This window comes from Crinia signifera, chromosome 11, assembly GCF_055691185.1.
Source record: "Crinia signifera chromosome 11, ASM5569118v1, whole genome shotgun sequence".
In the NCBI taxonomy this organism is placed as follows: domain Eukaryota; kingdom Metazoa; phylum Chordata; class Amphibia; order Anura; family Myobatrachidae; genus Crinia; species Crinia signifera.
The window spans coordinates 96511158-96537410 of NC_139227.1; the positions used below are offsets into that span (position 1 = coordinate 96511158).

The following is a 26253-nucleotide window of genomic DNA, read 5'->3' on the forward strand; positions in this document are numbered from 1 at the left end:
ATTGCAGCGGCTGTACGGAAAACCATACCGTCTCAGTCACCCTTTCCATTACTTTGCTATTGCGCCAAAATTTTTATTTATTCTATATGGATTGGTTAGAAATGTCCATTAATAGAAGTGAAGGGAGAAAAGTTTTTCTCAATATAGTAACCTTATATATAGACTCTTCCCCCTGGCCAAAAAGATAATCTTCTTCAGTGCACCTCACTTCTTGGTAAAATTCAGAACCATTAGCCATGAATTGCCTGGTGTAAAGGCGGTACAACTAGTGAAGTGTGTTATCTGCCATTTACTTTTATCATACTGTACAGTATATACATAGTGTAATGTGGGTAGGAGAAGTGGTGCGTGACCTTTTGTTTATTATTCATTTTTACCTTTTTTTCTTTTTGTTGTCGTACTTATTTTATATGATGCGTATTTCATTCTTGTACGTCATAATATATCATTTTGTATATGTATTTTATGCTGTTTGAAGCATTTTTTCTAAATAAAAAAACGAATACAAAATATATATACTTGCAATGCGAATTGACGCGATCTGTGGCGTTTAAGCCTTGCCCCCCTCCTTGAAGAGCCGTGAATTGCCGGTATATCACCAGAGGAGGGGTGGATGCAGGGGGTCCAGAGGCATGCGGGAGGCTTTTCCGCGTTTTGGGAGCCTTCCGGACAGTTACAGGAGGGCAGACAAGTATGAATTATGTTATAAAATGTGTGTTTTAACCCTGGAAGTTTAACAATCAATAAATATAGACCTTTAGTGAATATACCCATTAAAATCAGCTGATCTTATTGAATCCTGTATGATCTAACCCATCTGTGTCACCCCTGACTCTGCCCCTCCCCCATTAGTATGTAAGCTCTCACGAGCAGGTCCCTCACTCCTCATGTGCTTCTTCTACTCTTCTTTAAACCGCCAGCAAATCTATTTTCTGCCTCCGTGATACATATTTAAATTTCACTTACCGATGCAGCTAATTTTAAATGCCCTACATAGTAGTATATCCTATACTCCTATATTGTCTTGTACAGTCATTCACCCACTGTTTTTGTTTTGATTAATTATGTAGTCTGTAATTGTGTGCTGCAGATCATTTGTGGATAATAATGATAGTATGTATGTATGTGCAGAATGTATGTATGTATGTATGTATGTATGTATGTATGTATATATGTATGTATATGTAGTATGTATGTAGACTTTATTACATAATACATATTAAGTAGTCAGCATTGCAATCGTATCATTTAAAGCCAATGATTGAACCATGGCCAGTTGGTCATGCCAGAGCTCCTGGTGACCGCTGGCATTATCTGTGGAACGTGGTCCTGGCGGGATGAGACGTGATGGGGGCGGGGACAGTATTACATAGCATGGAAACAGATAATATAGTAAGCACCCCTGTTACCTGCGAGGGGTGCTCCTATTATTTATAGAACAGGTAAAGAACAAAAACTTTAGAATACGCTACAAAGTGAAGCAGCTTGTTATCTCGGCGGTAGCGGCCTCATGACGGCTGATGGAGTCCACAGTAGGAGGTCTGCGGCAGAGGAGAGTCTGCGGCAGAGATTGTGGTGTAGGCATATTATTTATTTCTCCTCATAAATTCTATGTACAGGAGGCTGCGCGCACCTTGATACATTGGTCCTGTGTTTGATGTACATACAGATGTTCAGGGAACCACCTTGCTGTTTGTCTTTTCCTTTTAGCCTTTTGATATCTTCCACTAATTGGCATTTTTAATTAGAATCAGTCAAAGATAGCAATGCTGCAATTCACAAATTGCCTTCACGTCTGGCTGCTCCGGCAGCTCCGGGGGATCAGGCTTATTGTCAGGATGGCAGAAGTGTAAGAGCAGCAACAGGTATGCTACTGGCGTAAGGGTGGTATAGCCTAGCAGCTGGTGTAAGAGAAAGCGGTACGGCCTAGCTGCTGGTGTAAGATAGAGCTATAAGGCCTAGCTGCTGGTGTAAGAGCGATACGGCCTAGCTGCTGGTGTAAGAGAGAGCGGTGAAGGCTAGCTGCTGGTGTAAGAGAGAGCGGTGAAGGCTAGCTGCTGGTGTAAGAGAGAGCGGTGAAGGCTAGCTGCTGGTGTAAGATTGAGTGGTACAGGCTAGCTGCTGGTGTAAGAGAAAGCGGTTTGGCCTAGATGTTGGTGTAAGAGTGAGCGGTACGGCCTAGCTGCTGGTGGAGGAGTAAGCGGTACGGCCTAGCTGCTTGTGGAAGAGAAAGCAGTACGGCCTAGCTGCTGCGTAAGAGCGGTATAGCCTAGCTGCTGGTGGGGGAGTAAGTGGTACGGCCTAGCTGCTGGTGGAAGAGAAAGCAGTACGGCCTAGCTGCTGGCGTAAGAGCGGTATAGCCTAGCTGCTGGTGGAGGAGTAAGCAGTACGGCCTAGCTGCTGGTGGAAGAGAAAGCAGTACGGCCTAGCTGCTGGCGTAAGAGCGGTATAGCCTAGCTGCTGGTGGAGGAGTAAGCGGTATGGCCTAGCTGCTGGTGGAAGCGAGAGCAGTACAGGCTAGCTGGTGGTGGAAGAAAGAGCGGTACAGCCTAGCTGCTGGTGGAAGCGAGAGCAGTACAGGCTAGCTGCTGGTGGAAGAAAGAGCGGTACAGGCTAGCTGCTGGTGGAAGAGTGAGCGGTACGGCCTAGCTGCTGGTGGAAGTGAGAGCGGTACAGGCTAGCTGCTGGTGGAAGAGAGAGTGGTACAGGTTAATTGCTGGTGGAAGCGGGAGCGGTACAGAGTAGCTGCTGGTTGAAGAAAGAGTGGTACGGCCTAGCTGCTGGTGTAAGAGCAGTATAGCCTAGCTGCTGGTGTAACAGAGAGCCGTACAGGCTAGCTGCTGCTGGTGGGGAGGTGGTGGTAATGCCACTTACCCTGCTTCGGCGAGTCCGTCCACCACCATGCTGCAGCCGCTCTACATTCTTGGGCAGGTGTTCGGGTGCGCTGTGACGTCACCCACGATCGGCGATCTGGCCACCTCTGGAGTCTGCACTACAAACCACTGCAGCAGGAGGAGATGTGTGTGGCCGCGCATGCGCAGCAGCCCTCCTGTGGCCATCTTTAAACCTGTATAAGCCATGGCTGGCTGCGGACAAATTTAGTTTGGGCAGGAGTAGGACGGTGCGGACGCTTAACGCTGTGGTAACGCAGTCTGCAGCCAAGCCAGGGGGGAAAGCGGTGGCCGAGTGTTTGCCACTGCCAAGTGTTTGATAAAGATTTTTAAACGCAGTGTAGTGAACATGCCAATCTAAACTATATGTGCGTGTGTATATATAAATGTCCAATAAAGAAGGCACACTGACAATACCAGAACTGGTGTTTAGAATAAATATGCTGTATTGGGCATAAGCAGGCAGAAGCTCTGCTACATCGAGCGCTTTCGGGGATTCACCCCGTCTTCAGGATAACAGCCCACAATCATGAAACAACAACAACAGTGTAACCCATCCCCGATCCCCACCTAAATAGTAAACTGATTGCTCACCTGTCCAGGCGCGCGTCCCCAGTCCACGCTGCATGCAATGCCGGAAGTCCTGTGTCCCGCACTTCCTGGTGTTCTGCCGGTAACACGGTCCTGTTCGCAAGCCTTGCGTTCCAGGGCTGTAGCTTCCGCGTGTCACCAGGTCAGAGGGCACCCTTCTCCGATCTGCTGCAAACGCGCTGACAGGGGCCAGCGCCAGGAGTTCTAAGATTGGCAAAAAACTGTATTAAACATCATAAAGAAAGACATACATAGTGACAACAAAAAGAAATGCATATTAAGAAAAATACATGTTAGGGAAAGAACGTAATAAACAATTTTACCAGTATGGATTTCATGTAGGAAACCCCCCCCGGGATGGGAGATGACACACTAGCAAATAATCCCCCAGTAATAGTAGATTAAATAAGGCTATTCCAGTTTATCTTGTCGTTCAGGCCACCCGGTTTAGTGGTCCCCAAACGCAAGATCCACTGGGTTTCCTTGACAAGTAGTTTTTTTGCCCTGTCACCATTCCGCAAATTATGCGGAACGTGGTCAATTATAAAATAACGGAGGGACTCCAGGGAATGACCTGCTACTTTAAAATGTTGAGGGACCGGTTGGTCAACCTCTTTCCCTTTCAGAGTTAAATTGATGGCCGACCGGTGGGCCGTCATCCTTTCCTTAAACTTGCGGGTAGTTTGCCCCACATACCGCAAACCACATGGGCACAGGATTATATATACCACATGTGTTGAGGAGCAAGAGAAAACTGATCTGATATCGTATTTTTTGGCACAGTGTGGGTGTTGGAATTCTCTACATGTGATCATGAGTTTGCAAGTAATGCAAACTCCACAACCATAGCATCCAGGTGGTTTGACATAGACATTAGGGGGTATTGCTGGATTATACTCAGTAATGTCGGCATGCACCAGACGATCCCTTAGATTTCTTCCCCTGGTGTATGCCACAAGAGGTCTTAATTTTTTGAGACCCGGTAATTCTATATATATATATATATATGTTAAACATATTTAACCATCCTCCACAGTGCAGTTCCATTGTTTGACTTCACTTGCCCATAGTCTCTTACTGTACAGTAGGCACTGAGTGTAGGCAGAGAATTAGCAGAATTATTTATGAAGCAATGTCCAGCATATACACTTCCCAGGGCTGTGGGTCTGATTCAGACCTGATCGTTTCTTTGTGACATTGCAAAGGTCTGCGGTCAGCAGAGTGCAATACCCTCACGTGCAAGTCTGCGAACGGCTTAAATCAATTTGCAACTCACTGACCATCAGATGATTTCTCCGGTCTGTGCAAGTGACAACAACTCTGGCAGGCTGATCGGGGGCCGGCTCTGACGTCACAGACCCTACCTGATAACGCCTGGGCACACTGACACTTCCCAAAAAGGCATGGTTACCAATTCCGAATTGTGACTTTCTGTCAATCAAACGTGCAAATAAAAATGTGCTGATTTTTGTTGCTGTTTGGCATCACGCATTGACGCTGCAGCTCAGACGCACCCGCAGTCATTCGCTAGTCGATGAGTTCACACAATAGGGTTCCGGTCTGTATACCCCTCTATCTATTTTGCATGTAACTTTTTGAGGTTATCGTCTTATAAAACTTTTTAGATAAAGAGGGGGCCTCCGCACACTCGCAGCAGGTACACTGCGGACACCTAGTATGTGCCCATTCTATCAGTTTTTATTTTGTCTCTGAAATAATGGTCGCTTCTCCGTTCTAATTTAATGAAAGTCTTGCTCTACCTTTGTCCAATTGTACCTCCTATAATAATATCCTACAGGTCACCGAGGATTGCTGTACTAGTACAGACTAATGAAATTCAGCCGTATGCCGCCACAGGAGTGCAATAACTGTTACTGTCCTTGTGACACGCTGCCCCCATAGAGAGTTACTGCTCAGACACGGAATATATCTGGGATATCGGTCATCTGCGGCAGTCCACAACTTTACTTATTATTTATTACCAGTCTGCAGGTTACAGCAATTAGTGTAATATGACACATAATGTTGTTATACTGATCTGAAAACCACAGGTCTCAAGTTGAGTGTGAGCATACGCAGAATTGTTATTTATTTACAGGTTGAGTATCCCCTATCCGTGCATCCCCTATCCGAATTATTCCAAAAACCGTTCTTTTTGGAATCATTCGAATTTTTTTTTTTTTTTTTTTTTATCCCCCTAACCCTCTTTTCATACTTACCAAGTCCCAGGGCGTCCACAGCAGGCCTCCTGCATCTTCTCCAGGGTCTCCAGCGGTCCCAGGAATGCATTGCGCGAGTGTGCGCACGCGCCGGTGACGTCACCGGTGCACGCGCACACTCGCGCAATGCATTCCTGGGACCGCTGGAGACCAGGAGAAGATGCCGGAGGCCTGCTGTGGACGCCCGGGGACTGCGTGGACACCGAGGGACCACCGGACACCATCAGGGGACAGGTAAGTATGGCTACAAAAATTTATTCCAAAAACCGGAAAATTCCCCTATCCGGAATGCTCGTGGTCCCGAGCATTTCGGATAGGGGATACTCAACCTGTATTAACAGTTTCTTATATAGTGCACACATATTCCGCAGCAATGTACAGAGAATATTATTAGCAGTTATTTATATAGCGCACACATACTGTATTCCACAGCGCTGTACAGAGAATATTTGAACATTCACATCAGTCCCTGCCCCAGTGGAGCTTACAATCTATATTCCCTACCACATGTACATGCACACACAGACATTCTAGGGTTACTTTTGTTGGGAGCCAATTAGCCTACCAGTATATTTTTGGATTGTGGGAGGAAACTGGAGTACCCGGAGGAAACCCACGCAAGTACGGGGAGAATATATAAACTCCGCACAGTTAGAGCCATGGTGGGTATTGAACCCATGACCTCAGCGCTGTGAGGCAGTAATGCTAACCATTACACCGCCCATGATGCCCATTATGTTATGGATCTTAGGGTATCATCCTAAACCAGTGGTTCCCAAACTGTGTGCCGTGGCTCCCTGGGGTGCCTCAGGACACTTGCAGGGGTGTCATGGGTTGGTGGTCCAGGACCAATTACAATTATTTATGATCAATTATTTATGGACAAAACCAGTGCTAGTGGCTGCCAATCATAAAATATCTGTACAATCAGAAGCAAATCCTGCCCTTTACCACATGACTGAACCTAAGAAGCACATATAACATACTTGCCTACTTTTGAAAACTAGTTTCAAGGAAATTATAGTTGGTAGTCGAATTTTGCAATGCACCCCATTGAGGGGGTGTGTCATGCTCCGCCCAAAGGGCGTGTCTAGTTCCATATATGGAGAGATTGTGAAAAGAGATTGTGAACGTGGCACCTAGAAGCGTGGGTGTGTACTGCTACATCTGAGAGGAATCTTTTCAAATGACTTATATCCAAATATAGATGAGCCCCAAAGCAGTTAGTAAGAGCTACTATACTTGGTAAAGTGCTGGGAAATGGTGCTGCTGATGGTTCAATGTAAATGTATCTATCGCTCATTCCTTTTTTTGCCAATAAATGTAACAGTGTAATGTGGGCTAGGTGACATGAGGGAGATTGCTAGACTAATGAGGGAGAGAGGGACATTGCTGCTATTTCAGGGAGTCTCCTGCAGAATGCAGGAGGGGAGGAACTTTGACATATAAACACAATCTACTTCATTTTCTATATTTTTTTGGGGCTTAGGGGTGCCGTGGAAAAATTATGATACTCTAGGGTGCTGTGATTCGAAAAAGATTGTTAACCCCTGTCCTAAGCAATACTCTTGTAACTAACTTTGCACCTAGCAGACCTAACCCCCCCCCCAAAAAAAAAAAAAAAATAAAGTCTTTACTTTTGTTTTACTAATCTGTACATTTTGCAATCTGTGTGTACACTGGACACCTACAGTATTGTATAAGTCATGCGTATAATTATAACCGCCCATGTCGAAGTAACAATCCAGTTCAAAACCCCAGAAGAGTAACGACTGCAGAATTATTTGTTGCTATTTGTTGTGACTGATTCTCACATTCTATCAGAACCGTGTACATACTGTAATAGCAACGGCTTGTTAGTATCAGAAAGTTACATTTGTAACCAGAAACTTGGATATCGAGAATAAGAAATATAATTGCCATTCCCAGATGCAAAATCAGAAAATGGTGTCTGTTAGTGGAGGAATCGTCGTATGCGATTGTGAATTATTATTTTCGGTACTTATGTAATATCTGGGCTCCCGTTTTTCTTATGAGACCGCGTCCCCTCGCCACGCTTCGGGCACGGTGGCTTGCTGCGCTCGCCACACTATATAAAATCAACTCCATGCGGAATTGGATAGTAGGGGTATGAAAAAATGGGGTGCCTTTAACATGGGAGCCCAGATAATACATAAGTACCTTATTTTCTAATGGGTGAAATAATCTCTTATAAAGGAAAAGGAAAAATCTTAAAAATGAAAGGTATGAAAACATTGTTATCATAATAAAAATTATCTCTCTCTCTCTTCATAATAAAAATTATCTATCTCTCTCTTTTATATATATATATATATATATATATATATATATATATATATATATATATATATATATATATATATATATATATATATATATAAAAAAGAGTTTATCGGAGAGCGCTGAACTATGTACCACCTAGTCACTTTAGTACAGTATAAAACACTGGTAAAACTTTTAACAACAATTGATTATTGTCTCTTTCCCGAATGAAACGTGGAATCCGTTCAAGGTAAAAAGTTCTTTATTGAAACCCAACGCGTTTCATCAGAACGACTTCTTCATGGGTAAGACTAAAAATGGTACAGAAAGAAAAACAAGGGGCGTACTTTCAGTATTGAATTACTTCTATCAATATCCACACAGCAGGTATATTCCATTAATCTTTAAATACATACCAGAATAACTTTAAGTGTATGATTTGATCAACGTTTTGAATTCATACAGGATAATGATAAAATCTAAAATATAATTAAAATAACCAATTGATTACAAACATAAACAGAAGAGCAAGCAAGAGAGGATATAGGAGGATAACCAGCGCCAGTCCTTATCCTCCTATATCCTCTCTTGCTTGCTCTTCTGTTTATGTTTGTAATCAATTGGTTATTTTAATTATATTTTAGATTTTATCATTATCCTGTATGAATTCAAAACGTTGATCAAATCATACACTTAAAGTTATTCTGGTATGTATTTAAAGATTAATGGAATATACCTGCTGTGTGGATATTGATACGAAGTAATTCAATACTGAAAGTACGCCCCTTGTTTATCTTTCTGTACCATTTTTAGTCTTACCCCTGAAGAAGTCGTTCTGACGAAACGCGTTAGGTTTCAATAAAGAACTTTTTACCTTGAACAGATTCCACGTTTCATTCGGGAAAGGGACAATAATCAATTGTTGTTAAAAGTTTTACCAGTGTTTTATACTGTACTAAAGTGACTAGGTGGTACATAGTTCAGCGCTCTCCGATAAACTCTTTTTTGTGTATCTCTTGCTTGACTCCCACTAACAGGGGAGTCTTATCGGAGTAGCAGCAGACATTGATACTTGTTAGCGCAATACGAGGTCCATTTAGTGTTTATATATATATATATATATATAAAAATATATATATATAAATATATATATATACATATACATATATCAATGGTTTGGATGCCAATGGTCAAAAGACACCGGCATATCAACACAGGGACAGGGACGCCCCTTTTTTCACCTCTAACCCCACCCCCATAGCCAGACCCTCTAGTGTCCAACCCTGACCCCCCCACCATGCCGCCTAAAACTAACCCCCTGCCCTACAACACAACCCCCCTCCTTTTAAGTGCCTAAACCTAACCTTCCCCTCCCCCTCTCTTCCTACCTACCCCCCCCCCCTTCCTACCCCTGCCTGACCCTATCTCACCCTGGTATACTTAGATTTGGGATGCTGGCTGTTGGTATGTAGGTATTGACATCTTGATCCATTTCAAAGTTCTGACATCAGTATTCCAACCCACAGGATAATGTCAGTCTTTCTGTTTGTTCCGGCATCATGCAAATACTACTGGATGACTTTGGATTGATTTTTTACGATTATATAGCTAAATGACCTGGAAAGAAACTGAGGTATGTACGACATCGCCCGTGACAGGGAGAGGCACAATAAAGGGGAACCCAGACTAAAGCCCTAAATCTCTATATGTACATATAAATATGTTTTTTGTTGGAGAAATATAGTTCTAGGGACTGTTTATGAACAATAGCGAAAACATATTTGGAAGACATCCACGTGAGCACAGCCACGGGCAAACACTAATTATAATAATAATATTATGTGCGGTATATACAGTATACACACATATTACACAAACATATTTATCTTTATATATGTTTTCATAGCTACAGTAGCAATGATGATTTAAACCTAACTTATAAAACACAGAATTTCAGTGAACAGACGGACATTTGTACATTGATACAGTAAATTAATCTAGCAATCAGAATTTGACATCACTGCAACAATAGAATATTATTACTATTTTGTTACTGTTTAAATACTGAAATGCCGACTCTTTATGCTGTCGCATTGAGAGGCACCTGGCACAGCGCATTCTCATTTCAGGCCAATTGCTGAGATATAATGAAGAAGGATGAATGAATTATCTCCATTTCTACAGATAATAGCATAAAACCTAATGCATTGGTATGATCTGGCGTTCTGAGCTTTATGGCTACCAATAAGCCTTTTAGATTTACACACTTTATTAAACATCATGATGGGCATTATAATGAACTTGAGGCAGCAATATTATTATTATTACAAGACCGGCCCAACTCATCCATAAAGATGATGGGATGTTTATTTTGCAACGGAGAGGTTATTTGGACACAAATACTTTCCTTTGATTCAATGTCATTTAACTTTGGCTTATAACATATAAAGCTGGGTGTCTAATACACAGATACTATCTGAGGTTTATTGATGATATATTTTTATTGATGATATATTATTTGTCCTCCGTTATATTCTTCAGTCTTTTTCATTGATTTGTAAACCAGCCTCTGTCAACGGAAACAAACAACTTCTGGCAAAGCGTCCCAGAAGGAAAAAGAGAAGGAAAAAATGTATTGTATATTTGCTATGACACTTTCCATAGTTATTCCATAATGGTGTTGTTCATAATATGGTGGACACTAGGGGGCAGTTGTTTCATTTTATGTATGGACCGAATAAAGAATGACAGTGCCCGAAGGCAAACATGGTACTGTATTGTCCTTGTGGAGTATAGCTGGCAGACACATGTGTTTCTGATGGGTGGATGGTGGGGGTGGGGACTGAAGTTTAAAACTGCGATTTGTGTTAGCCTAACTTTCTTGTTGTTTGTATGTATCATAATTAACTGATTACTCAACTTGACATTTACTGCAATTTGCTGCTCATTTTTTGTGACATCTAAGAGTGATTCCCAAACTTTCTTGACCGGGGCGCCCTAGAATATCAGCATTTGTTCAAGGCAAAAAGGGTCTTAAGGATAAATAAAAAAATAAAGTAAATTGTTCTTCACTGTCACCCTCAGGTTCACTTATGTAGTGGGGAACATAGCCGTGGTTCTAATTTTCTATACATTTTATGATTGGCAGCCACCAGCACTGGTTTTGCCTATCACTTTGAGCATAAATAATTTGTTTTGGTGGTAGACCACAACCCAAGGCACCCCAGGGTGCCTAGGCACACAGTTTGGGAACCACTGATCAAGTATATTAATTTATTATTTCCCCAATATGTTTATATTTAAAAGACAATGGGGAGCCAATCTATTCTGATTGGTTACAGACTTGTAGCCAATGAGAGCACTGCAGCAGTTACATGGCTATTGTTACTTGTATCCCATCACAGAAATGCAACATTCACAAAGATATACTTACATACTGTATAGCCAATCAGAGCACTGGAGGATTCATATAATCCCAACTTGCAACCAATCAGAACACCGCAGCACTTATAAGGCTCTCCCTACAGTACCTTTAGCCAATTAGAGCACTGAAGCAGTTACAAGACTATCCTTGTACCCCAAAGCATTCACATTACTATTTCTACTTCTAGCCAATCAGAGCACTGCATCTTTCAAAGAGCTATCCCTACAGTACCTGTAGCCAATCAGAGCACTGTATCATTCAAACTCTATCCCTACAGTACCTGTAGCCAATCAGAGCACTGTAGCATTCAAACTCTATCCCTACAGTACCTGTTACAACAGTAATCAGAGAATACGATAATGTGTAGGGATTGACCCATATGTGGAGCGCAACATAACCAGCGAAAGAACCGTGCAGCATGTCAAAAGTTTAGCAGACATTTTCCTGTGTCCTGTTAGTATGTTTTTTATTCCCTACTTCCCCTGTGGTACTTTCCTTCATGGTGCATGTGGCTCCAGTATGCAAATTAGACAGAGGAGACAAATTAGGAAGCATATTAAGGCGGTAGGGGGTTAGTCACACAGACCATATTTCATTAGCAGGCATTGATGTTTTTGTTGGTTTATCATCTCTTCTTATGTGGGTCTCATCCCGCTGATTAGTGTCGCTAGTTATCTTGTGTTCTCTGATTTATTGGTATTTTATATCCGCTGTCCTGGACCCTATTGATATTTTTGTCACCTGTGATATTGTATACATATATATTACCCATCCTGAGACATAAGTCTGCTTGTACGGGCAGCTCTGCAGAATTTATGGCAGCACAGATAAGTCTGCGGGATTGGAGCTGTAAGTACAAATCATCTGAGGAGAGGCTTTCACACCTGGAACAGTTAAGGTCGTATAATCTTGGTAGGAGCTGTGAATAGCCAATCATTTACTCAGTGGCTTCATGCCACCCCTCCCCCTCATTGATCATATGATGTAAAGAAAAGGCCGACAGGTTAGCGCTGACATATAATTGGTGACACACAACATGATGACACTGGCATCAATATCATTTAATGGAAGCGTGCAAATAACAATATTTTCCTTGGGCTTCAATTATTTCCCCTGTAGAGGCCGTCAGAGCATTTATGTGGAAATATACAGATGTCGCAAGCATACAGATCACAATTGCAAGCTTTGACATGCCCCCAAAGCAGTTGCCATAAATCTGCGCTTACATGAAACCACCCCCCCATTACTTTGCCAAATAAATTGTCACTGTTTTGCTGACATGGAACATGTGTAGCACCAATTGGGAAAATGCGCAGTTGCAAAAAAAAAATGCTGATGTTTTTGCTGCTGATGGTTAATAATTTTGTATTTGTTCCCAATGCAGGGGGCATGGCACCACCCCCCCCCATTGCCCCACTTTTCCGCAGTCTCCTGTTCCCTGATTGGCCCACTGCCTACAGGTACCCTAGTTGGCCAACTATGTGTATCCCAGTGATGTTTCACTGTTGATGATTCATTCGTTTTTTTGCCATCATCGCCAGATTCCCTGAGCTGGCGCAGATTGGCGGCGAGGCGCTGCATCTGATGGGGGCGCGCAAGCATCTCACACGCACGTGCGTCCACTTCATGGGGGTGGGGAGCAGATTCCCTACCCACCTCTGCTTTAGGGAGATGGGCAAGGTAAGTTCCGGGTGTGGGCAGTTATGGGGGAGAGGCAGAGAGGCGGCGCCTTTCACCATCCGTCAGAACGGGGCGCACGAGCGTCTTATGCGCGCGCTCCCTCTTCTGGCGGATGGCGAAAGGCAGCTATTGGGTATAGAATCGCCAGGAGCAGCTCTAATGAGAGTTGATCCATCTGTATACTATCCACTGGCGCGTTTCGCCATGTGGACCCATTGTACTTACAGTTGTGCACTGGCCTATTACTTGTGTAGTAGCAGCAGCTCATTGTTAGTGTGTCCATGGAAATCCTTCGCTCTTATTCAGCCCATAGGAGCAGATGCACTAAGCTTGAAAAGTGATAAAATGGAGAGTGATAAACAACCAACCAATCAGCTCCTGTCTGACATTTTTCAAACACAGTCTGTGACATGGCAGTTAGGAGCTGGTTGGTTGGCTGTTTATCACTCTCCATTTTATCACTTTTTGAAGCTTAGTACATCTTGCAATATATATATGTTCTTTCATTGTCTTATTTCATCAGAACAACAACATACAGCTTGCGAGCAGGGCCCTCCTAAGCCTGTACCTTGGCCCGTCTAAGCCTGTACCTTTTGACTTCACTACCCAGTTTTTTTTATCCCTATTTCTAGTTGTAAAGTACAATGGAACCTGCAGCGCTGTATAAGAAACTGTTCATAAATAAAGTCACATTAGGATCTGCTGTATACCTAAAGCAAAGCCCAGATCCCTTACAGACAATGCTCCAGGCCTGACCTCTGCACCTGACCTCCGTGTCCTAAGCCCTGGGCTGGGGCTGGCGCTATAGATCTTCTCCAGACAATGGCAGCAGCATCTGACCGGCGTCTTCAGATTTAAGGCTCTTTGATTATGATGAGTTTCAGCCGGTAAATAACGACACCTGACGCTCATCCTAATATCAAAAAGCAGCTTAAGGATTCATTAGCTCCCAGTATCTCGGGTCCCTTAAATTGAAACAAGGTCTTTTGAAAAGTAATTAGTTTACCTCCAGGCTTCTGTAGTGCGTTGTCTGGTGCAGGCAATGAATATTAATGTTGTATCATGCAGATCATGAGCCACGTTTGATGATTATGGTAATGGAGTAAACTTTGTTGTGTGCGTTCAAAGGGGCAGAAGTCAGTGAAACTTTAATACCCGCTTGCGCAGGTCAAATGTAATTACCAGGCTCATTTCTTCTACGGTTAAACCCCAAAACGGAAATGTTCAGAGAGGAGCCATGAAGGTAAAATGCAGAGTAAGCGATATTAGTGAATACCATGCGCCGAATCACTGCGCCAAAAACAGCCCAGTTGCTCCTCTCTGCAGCCGCCGGCTGGTGGGAAATGTAAATGAGCAGCCTCAGCTTGCCAATGAATACCTGATGGCTGGAGAGATGAGTAAGCGCTGGGAAAGGTAAATCTCCGATGCATCAACATTCCAATCATCGATGGTCTGATATATCTGAAAAACATTATTAAGAAGAAAAAAATCAATGTTCGCAAAATTAGTTTTTTTTTTCCAAAGTAAACTTTGTTTAATACATTTAAGATAAATGTTCTTATTCAGTCATAGAGGGGGGGGGGGGTGGAAACAGTATTAGGTTGTAAATGAGCTACAGAGGGTATATGGCACTTTTCATCAACAATTCATGCTCTGAAGCCAATCTTTGGCGGGTGGTAGGACTGTCATGTGACTTTACCAGCAATCGCATGGCCTTGTAATATAGCATTTTGCAAAGTAGAATGTGGTAGCACCTACTACTGCATTCCCCCGGACTGGGTTAGGAAGGGACTACCGGAGGAATGCAGTTGTAGGGGTCCATATTTAGGGGTGTGGCCATTTTCCAGAGAGGGTGTGGCCGGCTACTTCAGAGACTTGGATAACCATGAGAGAGTCGGTTTGGCCTTTTGATTTTATATATATATATTCTGCTTTTGGATCCCAGGCTGTACACTTCCGGTTTTACTCCTAAAGGTTCTGAAGTGTCTTAGGAACCATACCTGAATACTGTATGAACAGCCGATGTAGGTCTCAGACCACAATATTGCTTCATTTGCACTCATTTTTGTGACGCTACATGTCCATTACCTATTAAGGCACACTACTGAAATACACCTGACCACTGCGTGAACGACCTATTTAGGTCCAAGACCTCACAGATGTATTAGCAGCTTTCCTGTGGCGTTTATTAACGCCCACCACCTACTCTGGTCTCGCATTGAGTTTTACTCCCCTATATGCTGGACACTGTATGTGATCCTTTAATCTGCAAAAGTGTTTATACGTCTTGCTGACTTATTGTTCGCTAAGCCCCTGATGAAGTCAATTTGTTGACGAAACGCGTTGGGCCTACAACACCATCTGTACCAGTAACAGACCTGCTGTACCTTTTAAATTTGAAGTCTTTGTGAAGACTAAGAAATAAATGTATAATTTTTAATTTGTTGAGTTGTCTTTAGCGCACTCTAAATCTCTTTTCTATCTCTATTTGCCTATCCGGACCCGGCTAACAGGGGTCCATTAGAGTTGCTGCTCTTATAACTATCTTGGGCGCGGTTGGGGTACCATTTTCTGTGATATATATATATATATATATATATATATATATATATATAAAGCACTTAGCCCCCACGACGTGAGGAAGTCAGCATCATGTAGACAGTAACAGCTGTATTACCCAACAGCCGTTTCAACTGCTCACAGGCAGTTTTCATTAGGGGAAATCTGATGAAAACTGCCTGTGAGCAGTTGAAATGGCTGTCAGATAATACAGCTGTTACTGTCTACATGATGCTGACTTATTAAATCACCTATTCTTCAACTCCGTGTGCCGGTTCCATTCCTCATGTCATGGAGGGTAAGTGCTTTTTATTATGAACCTTTAAGTGCCTGGCACCGGGACTGTGTTTTACCAAGTGGAGTGCCCACCTGTGACCCCTGCATATATATATATATATATATATATATATATATATATATATATATAGAATCGAGGAAAACCGCACTCTCACTTTGCAAAAGGAGTAAAGTCAGGGGTGTCCATAGGGGGTTAACATGGATCACCATGTGTCCCAAATATAACCAGAGTATCCCTCCCTTGTTAGGGGGGAAAATGAACACTCTCCTTGTGAATAATGGTACAAAGTCACTGGTATAGTAAAAATTCAAATATAGAGTTTATTCCAATAGGTCAATTTCCATCATTGCCCCGACGTTTCGGTCCACAAACGGACCTTCCTCAAGGAGCTTTTCAGATGGATCGGCAGCGCATATACAAGTCAATACCTCAGCCCTGGAGGATTTGGAGACAGCCACGTGGCTGTCTCCAAATCCTCCAGGGCTGAGGTATTGACTTGTATATGCGCTGCCGATCCATCTGAAAAGCTCCTTGAGGAAGGTCCGTTTGTGGACCGAAACGTCGGGGCAATGATGGAAATTGACCTATTGGAATAAACTCTATATTTGAATTTTTACTATACCAGTGACTTTGTACCATTATTCACAAGGAGAGTGTTCATTTTCCCCCCTAACAAGGGAGGGATACTCTGGTTATATATATATATATATATATATATATATATATATATAGACTGCATATGCATGCATGATTATGTTATGTATCAGATTAGCAATGCACTGTAGAAGAGACACCATAATCCTATGCATATAATATAACATACTGTATATATATATATATATATATATAAATATATATATATATATATATATATATATATATATATATATATATATAATGCATAATTCAATGACACAGTCTGGAAATTGGTCCCTAAGGGAGGATTTCTCTGTACTTCTGCGGCCCATTCCGGCCCTGGGTAGCCCTCTCCTCATTATGTGCGACAACAGCAGTTTTCTATAACTACAAGAGAGCAGTAAAACATAGACCAGACTGACAGTAATAAATAGGTGTGGACTCAGTTTGTCTATGGTGAGATAGTTCCTTATGATGCACTGTGATAATATGAGCCTATTATTCTCACTGCTTAGCCGATTGGCCGGGCTGAATGATTGCATAACTGTTGCAGTGCATCTGAACCAATCATGTTTCACCTAGGACAAGCCCTGTTATACTTAGAATAACACTATAAGGCTAATACAAGATCCCTTGTGCTATATACTCTATTTCCTGCACATTTATGTCCCTGCGCCCCCTGCCAGCTACTGCATGGGCTGTGTAGTGCCCCCACAGCTGGAGACGGCGGGTATTGTAACCAATCTGATGCCGGTGAGGTCTGGACGTATATGGGCAGCACGTCCTGCGCCTCCTGACACGTTGCCAACCTTCATAATGCGCCGCTGAGGAAGACAGATAAGAATAAAGTAATTAAGAATTGTCTAGCAGCTTTGCAATCAGATCTCAGTGTTATAGGGATGGTTCCCTGTGGCTGATGTTTGTTCTCTGAGAATCCCAATTGGAGAGTAAAGAGAAAAATCATTTACAACGGCACAGCTGGTGTTGCCGATTGCAGGCGGGAGCTGGTGCTAGTCATTCCTTAAGTATTGCTGATGTAGAAGAAACAGCTGCATCAGCCACTCAATGCTCATTCAATCCCAGTCCTGACTGCATTCTCGCAGAGCTTCCCTCATAACCTAATTGGTGCTTTGTACAGTCCTCGTAACAACGCAAATGGATCCTTCCCCAAATACGGTATTGGCTTTATTTAACAATTCCATCAACATTATTGTAAGCCCCCAGGTTACCAGGGGTTAATTGTAGCCCCGTTCAGTGCGCCCCAGCCCTGCATGGGTTAATTGGCCAGGGCGCCGGACAGCCAATGATGGACAGGTCAGGGAGCCTGGCTATTGGAGGAGGCCCGGAAGGGGAAGGGGGCTAGGAGGAGGAAGAGGGGCTGACGTGGGGAGAGTGAGCAGGGGAAGGACGGAGCAGCGTGTGCTGAGTGGAGGCAGGAGAGAGGGAGAGCCCTCTAATGCAGGCACCGGAGCACGCGAGACGCCCGCAGCGGTGACCCCCGCCGACCTCTAGAGACGGGTGACGCGCTCCAGCAGCGTCCACCCGTCGGGCAGCAGCAGCAGAGCGCCTGTGACCCCCGCCGACCTCTGGACGGGGAGACGCATGTCAGCAGCGTCTACCCGCCAGAGAGAAGGGGACAGTGCGCCCGTGACCCCCGCCGACCCTTAGCGTGCGGCAGGAGGGGAGGCAGAACGCGGGCATCATAGCAGTATCTGGGACAGAAGGTCCCGCACAGCAGTACCTGGGACAGAAGGTCCCGCACAGCATCACCTGGGACAGAAGGTCCCGCACAGCAGCACCTGGGACAGAAGGTCCCGCATAACAGCACCAAAGATGAAGGTCTCGTCCAGCAGCACCATCACAGCACCCCCGCCGAGCAGACTCAGACCAGTGGTCCCCTGCAGCAGTGAGAGCCCAGCAGTGAAGGCCCAGCAGATAGCAGAGCCTGGGTACCAGTGACGACCGGAGGCCGAGACTGGTTGGAACCAGCACCTGCCACAGGTACACTATTGCTCGCTGTTCCCCCGACTAGCACACCCAGTTAAGTTGCCGGCCCAGCACCTGATCCAACCAGCCGCCCTGTGTAGCTGATTGCGGCAACGCCTCGGCGCCCGCAATAGCAGTCCCTGGAGGGTACACAGCCCGGGCGAAGACTCTTTGATCCCAGCCGGAGTCAGGACCTCCCAAGGCTTTCCCAAGACCTCCCCTTCACCGCCCTTACCCATTCCCCATAGCGGCTCCCGGAATTGCCACGGTAGTGGACTTTGCTTAGGACAATCCTGCCACCCAGTGGTTCATGAACCAAATTGCATCCCCTTATAGGATATCCAGGGACAGTAACCCATTCCGTTAAGTCCTATGCATAGGCCCGTCATCTGGACTGACCGGTCTTAGTGGTGTAAAGTGTACCCGGGTACCCAGGTTAGCTTGTGTATTCATTGGATGGTGATTTGTTGACATAAATTGTGAATATACAGTGTGTAATAAGGTTCACTCGCATTTGGCACTACCGCTGTATTCAAACGTAAATAGTGTACCCGCTCGCAGTTTAGCTGAGGTTAGTGCCGACTCCCCGAGTCACAGTGATAGGTCAGGTGCTGAGTGATTCCATAGTCGATTGATGATACATTGTTATTGTTTGAGCATTACCAAGTGTATTAATGTTGTTTATGCACCGCGGATGGCATATTGTATTTACCGCACTGTGATGTTGTGAAATCCCAGAAACGTCAAAAGTAAGGTTGACGTTTGCCGCGGCCATATTGTAATAAAAGGTCAATCTAATACGGTTGTTGTCTACTCTGTGTCACCATCCTGCCTTACGAGAAGACTCCAGACTAGAACCCGTGAGATCGAGGAAGTACGGCCCTCACCGCATTCCAAAAGGTAACCCATTTCAGGGGTTTACAGTTCTCTGGCGTCACGAACAGGATCTAGTCAACGCGGAGTATAATCCGATACCAGGATGGACGCAGTACAGGTAGGAGGTGGACAACCACCCGTCGTGGCCCCCAGCGGCGATCAACAGGTGGCCGCCCCAGTGGTAATACCTGCACCCGCAACGGCACCTCACGCTCCCATTACACTACCCTACTACTTCGGGGCCCCATGGATGCTGACGTACAGTGGGGACCCCAACAAGGGCGCCACATTCACGGCCTTCAAGAACCAGATGAAGTCCATGGCCCAACTCTACACCCCGAGAGAAGAGCAGAGGGTACAGATCCTCATCGGCCAACTCACGGGCTCCGCCCTCAGCGAGGTCGAATCGTGGGCGGACGACCAAAAGACAGACACCGAACAGATCTTGAACCGGCTGGCCACGATCTTCGAGACCGCCACCCTCCCAGAGTTGAAGATGCAACTCTACGGTCGGAAACAGCGACCAGGCGAAACCCTCCGGGACTTCGCCCTTAGCCTACAGAAGGCCCTGAAGCTCGTCCAAGCGGCCGACAAAGATGAGGTTCGTAACAGTGACGAGGCTCTCACTCTCCAGTTCGTGGAGGGAGCGTCGAACCCCATCATCAAGACCCAGCTACGAATCCTAAAGATGCAGATGCCGGGAAAGTCCTTTGCCGACTTTAAGAACACCGCCATCCTGACCATCGGGAATCACGCTGACCCCGAAGCAGAATATCCGGAGATGGCGGGGGATCGAGGATCTGTGGCCACGAGCTCTGAACAAGTCGGCCAATTAAAAGACCGGACCATCCAGAGTTGCCAACCGCCAGCGGGAAATTCAGACCAATCCCTCCAGCGCCAGGTGGAAGACCTGACCCTCGTGATGGCTGCAATGGAGCGAGACATACGCCAGCTGACACAGCAAACCGCGTCTAACCGCGGGGCGGCCAGATGGAAGACAGAAGGACAGCAGTCGAACCGGAATCGATGGGACCCACCACGAGAAGATAGGAGGCGAGTCTCGGACGAATTCGACCCTCAAGGCCGGCCCATCTGTCGACACTGTCAGGAGGCCGGGCGCGTCGAGAGAAACTGCCCCTCGTCCGACCATTTAAACTGCAATGCCCCGAGGGAGAGGGCCGAACCTCGGGGAGAACACCGGGAGTAGATCCAGACCCGGAGGAATGGTGGGCCCAATACGTAGGACGATGCCCGAGGATCAAAGTGGCGATCAACGGGATAGAGACAGTGGCCACGATCGACACCGGGTCACAAGTATCAATGATACAGTTACCCATTCTCCAAAAGTATTGGGGAAAAGAAGTACCATTTAGACAGCCCCCCACGGAAGTAAAAGTGGTCGCTGCCAACGGCCGAGAGGTCAACTGCAACGGGTACTGGGAAGCCGACCTGAAGATCGGACGAACACACTTACCCAAACAGGGGTATTTAGTGATCACCTGTGGGGAAGGAAGGGTTGCCCCCATCATCCTGGGGATGAACATACTAAGAAATTGCCCTGAAGAGCTGATCGCGGCATTAAAGCAAGAGCAAGTGAACCAAGATCAGGCTGGGGAGATCACCCTGCAACACATCATCTGCGTCCAGGGGAGCCAGGTGGAGAAGAGGGCACCGACCGCACGTATCCAAGGAACGGTCAAGTGGTTTAATGTCCGAAAGGGATATGGCTTTGTTAACCGGAATGACACGAGAACTGATGTCTTTGTCCATCGGACGGCCATGAAGAGGAACCACCAAAGGAGGTTCCTGCACAGTATCAGAGAGGGCGAGGCGGTGGAGTTCGATGTGGTAGAAGAAGAAAAGGGTGCCAAAGCGGTGAACGTAACTGCCCCAGGTGGGGTGCCGGAAAAGGGAAACAGATTTGTCCCCGACAGGCGTCCTTCCCGCAGGCGCTCTTACCGGTGTCGAGGTGGGCGCTACCGCACCAACGCCAATGCCCCCTCCCACTGGACTCTACACCCAGGGGAAACGGTGGAGGATGGCGGTGGGCAGATAGGAGCACCAATGTCCATCAGCCCAGTACCACGCCATCCACCCTCAGGAGTGAACACTGCCTCCGCCAATAGAGAAGAGAAGCCGGCTGCGGAAAAGGAATGGACACCCCTCGCCCCTATCGTTAACAGTCGTCTACGGCGTAAATTCCACCATACATGGGAGACCGAACCTTACATGGTCACCAAGAACGCGGCGACAGCAATCAACGTCCACAGAAGCGGAGTACCGGACGGGACCCAACTGTGTTGTGGGTACGTTACCAGCCCGATACCAAGAATAAATTCCCAAGCCTCCAGGGCCTGTCAGTACTGTATATAAATATGTTCCACTGCTATTTAAAATGCTGTTCTAATGTTACAGGTATATAAGTGTATATGTAGATTGTTTATTTACGATGACACGGTTATAACTGTTGACAAGTTGCTCGTTCTACTGAGTAAAAGCGGACTGGAAAGAGGCTTACTTATTCGGAACTTTGAATGAGTTTTCTTCGATTAATGTGGCGTGAGGACACGACCACGAAAAAGTATGGGCGGATGTAAGCCCCCAGGTTACCAGGGGTTAATTGTAGCCCCGTTCAGTGCGCCCCAGCCCTGCATGGGTTAATTGGCCAGGGCGCCGGACAGCCAATGATGGACAGGTCAGGGAGCCTGGCTATTGGAGGAGGCCCGGAAGGGGAAGGGGGCTAGGAGGAGGAAGAGGGGCTGACGTGGGGAGAGTGAGCAGGGGAAGGACGGAGCAGCGTGTGCTGAGTGGAGGCAGGAGAGAGGGAGAGCCCTCTAATGCAGGCACCGGAGCACGCGAGACGCCCGCAGCGGTGACCCCCGCCGACCTCTAGAGACGGGTGACGCGCTCCAGCAGCGTCCACCCGTCGGGCAGCAGCAGCAGAGCGCCTGTGACCCCCGCCGACCTCTGGACGGGGAGACGCATGTCAGCAGCGTCTACCCGCCAGAGAGAAGGGGACAGTGCGCCCGTGACCCCCGCCGACCCTTAGCGTGCGGCAGGAGGGGAGGCAGAACGCGGGCATCATAGCAGTATCTGGGACAGAAGGTCCCGCACAGCAGTACCTGGGACAGAAGGTCCCGCACAGCATCACCTGGGACAGAAGGTCCCGCACAGCAGCACCTGGGACAGAAGGTCCCGCATAACAGCACCAAAGATGAAGGTCTCGTCCAGCAGCACCATCACAGCACCCCCGCCGAGCAGACTCAGACCAGTGGTCCCCTGCAGCAGTGAGAGCCCAGCAGTGAAGGCCCAGCAGATAGCAGAGCCTGGGTACCAGTGACGACCGGAGGCCGAGACTGGTTGGAACCAGCACCTGCCACAGGTACACTATTGCTCGCTGTTCCCCCGACTAGCACACCCAGTTAAGTTGCCGGCCCAGCACCTGATCCAACCAGCCGCCCTGTGTAGCTGATTGCGGCAACGCCTCGGCGCCCGCAATAGCAGTCCCTGGAGGGTACACAGCCCGGGCGAAGACTCTTTGATCCCAGCCGGAGTCAGGACCTCCCAAGGCTTTCCCAAGACCTCCCCTTCACCGCCCTTACCCATTCCCCATAGCGGCTCCCGGAATTGCCACGGTAGTGGACTTTGCTTAGGACAATCCTGCCACCCAGTGGTTCATGAACCAAATTGCATCCCCTTATAGGATATCCAGGGACAGTAACCCATTCCGTTAAGTCCTATGCATAGGCCCGTCATCTGGACTGACCGGTCTTAGTGGTGTAAAGTGTACCCGGGTACCCAGGTTAGCTTGTGTATTCATTGGATGGTGATTTGTTGACATAAATTGTGAATATACAGTGTGTAATAAGGTTCACTCGCATTTGGCACTACCGCTGTATTCAAACGTAAATAGTGTACCCGCTCGCAGTTTAGCTGAGGTTAGTGCCGACTCCCCGAGTCACAGTGATAGGTCAGGTGCTGAGTGATTCCATAGTCGATTGATGATACATTGTTATTGTTTGAGCATTACCAAGTGTATTAATGTTGTTTATGCACCGCGGATGGCATATTGTATTTACCGCACTGTGATGTTGTGAAATCCCAGAAACGTCAAAAGTAAGGTTGACGTTTGCCGCGGCCATATTGTAATAAAAGGTCAATCTAATACGGTTGTTGTCTACTCTGTGTCACCATCCTGCCTTACGAGAAGACTCCAGACTAGAACCCGTGAGATCGAGGAAGTACGGCCCTCACCGCATTCCAAAAGGTAACCCATTTCAGGGGTTTACATTATCTCTTACTTAAAAAAAAAAAAAAGTCTGACTTTTTAAGATGGTCGCGGCCTGACAAGGAGACGCGATGCGCTGGCGCCTGCTGGTGCGTGAACACGTGTGCCGGGCAAGGTGGGTGCTCAGTGTACAGGCTAGATGGCATTTATACTATATGCATGATAACAACCAGTCAGAACTGACATTTACGCATACCTACCAACAGTCCGAATTCCCGCCCAGGGCCAGCAGTGGGGGGGGGGGGGGGCTGTTTGGAGTCCCCCCTATTCCCACAGGCAGAGGGCCTGGGGGCATGGCTAGAGGCAAGTAAAGACCACGCCCACTTTCCGGCTAGCCATGTACCCTAATTTTGGGTGCGCACTGGGTCCCTCTTCTAAGAGCCTGAAAGTTGGGAGGTATAATTTACGTGTACATCGTCCATTGGGCCAGATTCAGTCATAAGGAAAAAACAAATACTTTTGTGTCTGGAACAAACCATGTTGCAATGTAGGGGGAGCACATTCATTTATATTGTTTTTGTGCAGGGTAAATACTGGCTGCTTTTGCATGTAGCTCACATATTTTAGACACTTTATTCTTACACTGTGATTTAGAATTCAGTTTGAATGCACCCCACCCAAATCTAACTCTCTCTGCACATGTTACATCTGCCCCTCCTGCAGTGCAGCGTGGTTTTGCCCATTTGTGCGCTTTTCTGCTTTGCTAATAATCAGACCTAATGTGTTCCCAGTAAATCGTTAGCGGTGCACTCTCACGCAGGTCGTGTATTGTCTGTACATGCAGCTCAGTCTGAGGATATTGTCAACCACCACTATACTGGATGTGGCAATGATGAGATGATGGTGTGTAGCATGTTACCATGTGTCCTGGAGTTCCAGGGAGTTCATAGAAAATCAGGAGCAACAATGTATCATTTGCTAGTGTTTTCCTGGCTAAAGTTGGGTTGTTTTTGTCAGTGAATGCTTGAAAAGCGAGTGCAGGCATATTCCAGGCCTCCTGCAGCCATCATTCCCTTATGCAAATACACAGGTTGAATAGGGGATGGAAAGGACACGTGACCAATGCAGGCTGGCACTCACACACAAATGTGCCCGTCCTGATGCAGTGAGGATGGTAACGATGTGCAGTAAAACCACATAGGCTGCTGTGTGATGGGTAGAGGGGTGGGAATTGTGAGACACAAGGAAGGGGGAGGGACACCAATGAGTGAGGGCCCACTGACACTGGGATTTATTTCCACTGTGGTGGGATAGGGGATGGGAAGTCATTGTACAATGGGAGCTTATCGATGCTTAGCACCCTCTCTGTATATTAAAAAAAACTGTATTATTAAAACTACTTTTTCAACTTTTTTATAAATAAAAACAATGAAAATTTCTAAGTGGTTTTTGAAAAAAAAAAAAAAAAACTAAAGTGGTTAAAATTCCTCCATCTCTGCATCTGGTATAAGCGGAAATGCTCTTCTTTTTCCTGCACATCTGTAGCCTATCAGACCTACTGTATAATGATGACAGTAAATAAGGATGAGGAGAGAACTTATTTTGGGAGCATTGATTCAGTAGGAAGGGTTGGCCAACAGAAGACCAAGGACCTGATTCATATTTAGGCTGGATATGGTCACTAGGTCTACAAGCATTACGTCAACATGACTGAAGGTCAACAGGGTCATTAAGTTGACAGAAGCATTGTGTTGACATGGGGAAGGTCGACATTCAAAAGGTCAACATGGGGTTTTTCACTCTTTTTTGAGCTACAGTGTAATATTCTCCCATGTAGTTTGAGGGCAGTAATGACAAGGTGGCGAGGCCCCCCTGTCTAAACTGACCCGGGCCCCCGAAGGCTTAATTGGGTCCTTAATGCATTTGCTCCCCATGCTTGGCAACATGATTTGTTCCGACACAAAGTGTGCCTGGACATGAATATAAACTATATTTTATAATCACAGTTTGGGACTGCCATGGGTCCACTTCATAGCCCATATCTGCCCCAAACTTAAGCCCAGTACACAATGGAGCAATATTAATCCAATACTGTGATTTCTAACTGAATCGGAACAACGTAACGCTCAGTATGAATGCACAATATTGGTGTGCCCACGTTCACTAATATGTCACCCGCTCGTCCATGGCACACCGGGTGATAACGATAGCGACCTATTTCTATGCAAACAAAGGACAAAAGATAGTTGGGTCAATTAAAATAATAGCAGTTCCATGGCAGAGTAAAGCGCTGCATAGAGAAGTACGCGTTCCCGTATAATGGTGCCACAGTACCTTATGTAGAATACTAGTCCTGCAAGAATCCAAGGCTGGAAGGATGGTGTTCAGGCTCAATGTGGGATCCAGGTCTGGTAGGCAGTGCCGGTGCAAGGTAGGCAGTGCAGGTGATGCGGCAGAGGGGGGGGGGATTTGCGGCGGCTCATGCAGGAGGACCTGCTGCAAACTGGCACCCTCCAGTGGCCGGCGCCCTAGGCAAATGCCTAGAGCTGCTTAGTGGTGTCGCCGGCCCTGCTGGTAGGGAC

General features: G+C 46.1%; 1 protein-coding gene across 8 annotated transcripts in view; it reads left to right on the plus strand.

Moving 5' to 3' along the window:
* Positions 1-26253, plus strand: part of LRRC4C (leucine rich repeat containing 4C) — a 641462-nt gene that overhangs the window by 572719 nt on the left and 42490 nt on the right. The window contains exon 6 of one of the 8 annotated variants that reach the window (XM_083163825.1): positions 9511-9617. The exons of the other annotated variants lie outside the window; for them this stretch is intronic. The gene's annotated coding sequence lies outside the window, so the exon portion shown is untranslated. The remainder of the gene's footprint in view (positions 1-9510; positions 9618-26253) is intronic. 8 annotated transcript variants of the gene reach the window in all.